Source organism: Triticum dicoccoides, chromosome 2B (assembly GCF_002162155.2).
Source record: "Triticum dicoccoides isolate Atlit2015 ecotype Zavitan chromosome 2B, WEW_v2.0, whole genome shotgun sequence".
Taxonomy (NCBI): Eukaryota; Viridiplantae; Streptophyta; class Magnoliopsida; order Poales; family Poaceae; genus Triticum; species Triticum dicoccoides.
This window is the reverse complement of record NC_041383.1, coordinates 35,898,360-35,904,167: the sequence shown is the minus strand read 5'-3', so window position 1 is coordinate 35,904,167 and position 5,808 is coordinate 35,898,360. Positions and strand designations below refer to the sequence as shown.

The 5,808-nt window shown below is 43.9% G+C and overlaps 1 pseudogene; it reads right to left on the bottom strand.

Moving 5' to 3' along the window:
- Positions 1-1,150: 1,150 nt before the first annotated feature.
- LOC119361972 lies at positions 1,151-3,352 on the bottom strand (annotated as a pseudogene).
- Between the last annotated feature and the right edge of the window lie 2,456 nt (positions 3,353-5,808).

The following is a 5,808-nucleotide window of genomic DNA, read 5'->3' as shown; positions in this document are numbered from 1 at the left end:
TTCACTCTGGTGTTCGTCAAATTCTTCAGAGTTTGACGAATTTCTAAAAATCTCCCATTCACCCCCCTCTGGAGATAACCTACGCTAAGCATCCACATTGATCTTAACTCTTCCTTTATTTGGTCTCTTACACATATGATCTCTCTTCTCGGCTGGTTGTTTCGCGGTTGATGCTCTTACAAAGTTTGTTGTTAATACCTTAATGGAGATAGCTATTCGGTATGGGGTTTGGATCGTTTCCCGCTTCACAAACTGGCGACGCTGCCACCATATGAACCAAGAAGCCACTACAATCAGCTCCGCCACTGGTACATCCCCAACATGCGATTGGTTTCTTTCTAGGACCTCCATAGTACCTGATCTCGATCGGCCATCCATCACTACTTTGTTGATCACTTCATTTAGTCCCAATTCAGTCCAAACATCCACTGCGCAACAACATGTAAACAAATGATGTTGGATATCTTCAAAACCCACCTTGCAGAACGGGCACCTGACAGGGATGTGCCGCCTCGCAAGAACTCCAAAGCAGGGAAGAAAATATCTAGAACTTTCCACGTGAAGTGTTTAATCTTGAAAGAGCCTCCAAGTGTCCTTCCAGATACCATTGTTGGACACCACCTTGACCATCAGCAAGGACTGAACACGAGCCATATTGGTGGTTAAAGTTTGTATGCTATGATGACTGAACTGACAACGTCCTGACGCCATGCCACGAAATCCTGCACGGCCACCACGTTGAGAGGAATTCTGAGTATCCTGTGAACATCTACCAGGTTAAAATCTGATTGCAGCTGATCTTCACCCCACTCACCTGAGTGCGGGTCAATTAAATCTTCTACGTTGAATAACCGAGTCTTCCCTCATGGAGTTATAACTTTCGGTAAAGCACTTGATAGGATCCAAGGGTTATTCTAGATATTAATCATTGATCCAGTCCCTACTCTCCAAATAAACCCCATTTTAAAAGTTTGGATTCCAGAAACAATGCTCTGCCACATGTATGAAGAACCCTTCTAAGGGCCAGGATTAAGAATGTTACTATCATGGTATTACGAGCCGCGGAGTCACTCGTACGTATATGATACAGGACAGAAACACAATTTTAGTAGCCTTGCACAAATCTTAATGCATCAAAATCGAATGGCTATGAAGTCAAGCAAGACTTAACTAAATTTCAGTGGACCGAGATTTAGCAAATCTGTTTATTATAGGCTATTCAGGGTCAAGGAAAGAAGGTACGCATTATGCAGATTTGGAGAGCAAGAACCAACGGGAAGAGATATGAGATGCATCTATTTGGTGAATTCAATGACCCAGGTGTTGCTGTGGATGTAGGCAGTCATGACACCGGTGAACCCTGCGGACTTGGCAAGCTCCTCGAACTCCCTCTGGTTCCTCTCCTTGCCGCCTGCCGTGTGCGTGAGCATGATCATGTCGGTGAGGGACGCCTGCTGCCCCCTGGACGTCGCCTCCGGTTTGACCGGCAGGATGCCTTCTACGACGACAACCCTGCCGTGCGCGGGAAGTGCACCGTAGCAGTTCTTTAGTAGAGTTGTGCAGTGTTCGTCGGGCCAGTTATGGAGGATCCACTTTAGGACGATGGCGTCGCCGCTGGGCACGTTCTTGAACATGTCGCCGGCGACGTGCTGCACGCTGGGGGATTGCCGCGCCTCGGCGATGACGTGGGGCAAGTCGAAGTTGATTCCCTTGATGTGCAGATGGTGGCGCCAACGCCGCCGCCCACGTCTACAAGGGTGGCGATGTCATGGAAGCCCGTGTACAAGTCGACAAGCTTCCCGGTGATGATGGTGCTGTAGCCCTTCATGGCCTCGTTCAAGACGCGGTTCAAGCGCGTGTCCGTTTTGGTGTACTCGTACATTGTCATCCCATGTGCTTTGTGGAATGGGAGGCCACCATGAAGGACCGCGTCCTTCAAATGGTACCTGCAAATTATTTATCGTTTAACAAATTCGAGCTTCAGCTTATATTAATACTAACTAATGTTTGTAGAAATACATAAATACATACAACCTTCGTCCCAATATATAAGCCGTTTTTAAGGCTAGTTACCCTATAAAAACAACTTATATTTCAGGAGGGAACGAGTGCTATTACTCCCTATGTTTCTATACTCCGCATATTAGTTTTAACCTAAGTCAAACTTTATAACGTTTGAGCAAGTTAACCGAAAACAATATAAACATTTAAAATACAAATATATATGGTACGAAAATATATGAACAATAATTCTAATGGTATTGCCTGGTATTGTGGATGTTTTGTTTTTATGAATTTAGTAAAACTTACTCGAGTGCGGCTAATCTGCACCCGGGCTCATCTGCACCCACGCTTAGAAAAAAATTCAAAAAAAATACTAGAAAAATTCAAAAAATTCCAAATTATTTTGTGGAGGTAGATAATTTGACGCGTGAGGTGCGCCCCAAAATTCAACTCATTTGAGCATCTGAGCAGCTCTCGGCAAAAAAGACAAAATCAGGGTCTGTAAAAATGTATACTGTTCACGCACTGTTTTGACCCGATTTGTCTTTTTTGCCGAGAGCTGCTCAGATGTCCAAATGAGTTGAATTTTGGAGCGCGCCTCACGCGTCAAATTATCTACCACCACAAAAAAGTTTGGAATTTTGTGAATTTTTCTAGTATTGTTTTTGAATTGTTTGCTGAGAGGGAGCAGATGAGCCCGGGCACTGTTTTGAGTTTTCCAACTTACTCCCTCTATAAAGAAATATAAGAGCGTGAGTAGTGATCTAAACACTTCTATATTTCCTGACAGAGGGAGTAGAGTGTTTGACTCAAGACAAAGATATATGCGATTTAAATAGAAGTGAAGGGTGTATATACTTACAAGCTCTCCATAGGGACCTTGTCATTGGTGAGAAGGAGCAGAGGGGCAATGGAGATGCCGTCCTGGTCGGGCGTGAACCACTTGCACACGGGCGTGGGGCCGTACCGCCGGGCGTGCGTGCCTTCCTCCACCTCGCACGACACCACCTTGTAGGATGCCAGCAGGTGCAGCATGCGGTCGACCATGGCCGGCGCGTCCGGGTTGGTCGTCGGCGTCGGCAGCCGCGCGGCCACCTCAGACGGTGACAGCATCTTGCCGCCGGCGCCCATCAGGACCTCGAGCATGCCCAGCTCGATGGCGTTCTTGAGCGTCAGCGGCAGGAGAGCCGTGGAGGACAGCTGCATGGCGTAGATGCACGCCTCCTCCTCGACGGCAGCCATTTCCGCGGCCATGGAGCTCATTAGCTGCCTCCTCCGGCCGTTTGTGCGGCTGGTGGTACTAAGCGTAGCGTATTTGTGTTCTACCGAGGAGTCTGCTAGCTATGCTTATATAGATAGAGGTGTTGTTGAACCTTGTTGGATGTTGGCTTGGGCAGTTTGCTTTATAATATAAAGCGGGGCGAAAGCCTTTTTCGGTATATAGATAGAGGTGCTGACACCCACCTACATGATGAAAATTACTAAGCGTGTAGCAAAGTGCACTGATAATATTTGAGATAGCATATGACTAATACACCTACAGCTTCATAGGGTTCTGTTCGGGCCGTGGTGTGCACTGTTGCACTGTGTCTACCCGGAGACAAAAGCACCAGGCTCACATGCTGGTAGCACCGTGTCGTGGCTCACTGGCATACAGAGCCACAATTAATTGTGATGAATTTTTCTGGGGCCTCCTGCTTTGGATGGTGGTGAGTGATGAGAGAATTTTCCCTGTTTAGCTAGAGGGGTTATCATCTACAAACTGTGGTGAAATTTTGCTCGGTGGTGCATGCAAAGGTTGAGAGAGAGTTCCTCCACCTTGAGGTCGAGGTCTTCTTTCCTCTTCCTTCACTCGCACGAGCTCCACCTTGTATACATGGCGGACAAGGCCATCGCATGTGAATGAGCGATCGAAACGTTGGGAGATTATGCTCTTTCCAAGTAGACGTAGAGCCCATGGATATGGAGGTATCAAGGCTGTTATTTTTGTGATGAACATGGCCGAGTCATTGCATGCGTCAGTCTACTTACTTGCTGCAGTAGCAGCACCGTACAATGTGGACAGAGCGGACCATGCAGAAACAATACCATGTGACACTGAACTGTTACCATGTGACCAACTTACTATGTGACAAATCAGAGATGTCTGACACGTTCCTGTCACGTTACTAGAAATTCGTACAAGATACTCCCTCCATTCTGCTTCAAAGGGCTTATTTTAAAATTTTCATATTTCCATAATACTAATCTCACTTTGAGTTTCATTCACTTGAAGCAAATTGAGTCCCACACCTTATTCCATATAGATGACAGAGAGGAAGAGAGAGAATTAAAGGCCATGCATGACATGCAAATCCAATTAAGCTGTCCGCAGTGGGAGTATCATAGTTAGTATCATACAAGTTCACTATGCAATTTTGATGTGATGCAATATCATTATAGCGTATCATAAGAAATGATATGCTATTATATATGTCTATCAATAAATAAGGTCATCTAAAGTGCAAAATGGCTTTGGTGACCGAGCTCACTAGAGGCCTTTAAATTCAAATTTCAAATTTCAATGAAATTCATATTTTCACATTTCAAAAAATTCTAAAAAAAGTACAGATATACATGAAGGCATAACACATGTGTGTAAATTTTCAAGGCAAAATACGTTAAAATGAGTGCTATGCAAAAAAGGCAAATTTGGAGCTGTTTAACACATGATACTATTCATCCTCCCAGGCCATGAATTTATCTTTTTTGTACATGTCTCATTTCAACTTATTTCATCATAAAATTCTACACACATGTGGACTACCTCCTTAAATACACACATATTTTTTTCAGAATTTTTTCAAACATAAAAGTTTGAATTTGAATTTTTAAAAAATAAAGGCCTCCATGGAGCTCGGCCTCCAAAACGCCATTCTCCATCTAAAGATACTAATATATACTATGCATTACATAGGAGGTACCAAGTACGATATGCATGATACTAACTATCATACCCACTATGGGCAGCGTAGAGGGGGGGTGCTGCATTTACTGCTTCAGGAGTTGAACACGTGAACAATATTTCATTGGACAGTTTTTGCAGCGTGAAACTCGTGCCATCCACTCGCCATCTACCTTGATTGATGAGAATTTACAGACGAGTCTTCAAACCGGAAGGGAAGGACAAGTATAGGGCTGCATACGTTGGGACCTGCATATTTTTGGGTACATTACCCTAAGAGATGTGGTGCAACAAGTGTTCCAAGAAACCATGAAAGTGTGAGGTGGATCATGTACTAATAATGTAGCATAATTTTGTAACGATTATGCATGTTGGTTATTGGACTGGCTATAGATGACATGGAAATAATATATAACCAGCCGTACTACCGCCATTCCAAAATATAAGACATTTTAGTAAGCTAATATTTTTGAATTGTGGTAGTAGATCTGATCCCTTTTGGGCAAAAACTAAAAATATGTCATCGCTGATATCACGACCCGTGATTTACGGGGATAAGATCACCCCTGCAGCTATATTATACTCATTTATATTTTATGCCTAAATCTGGGTGTGTCCCTTTGCTTTCTCCTGACGTGATCAGATCTTGCATGGTTAGAGATCTTGGTGTGGATGCAAGATTCGGTTTTGCATGTTGGGACGTACTTTAGCATTTTGGTCACACTGAGTTTTGCTTTCATCTCTATAACTCTAATCTGCAGACGGTGCAAGCTTAATGTATAGCTGTAAATAAACAAATGATCACACACATTGCCATCCCTGAAAATACTCACTTTTGCCAAGCACATGAGAAAAAAAAA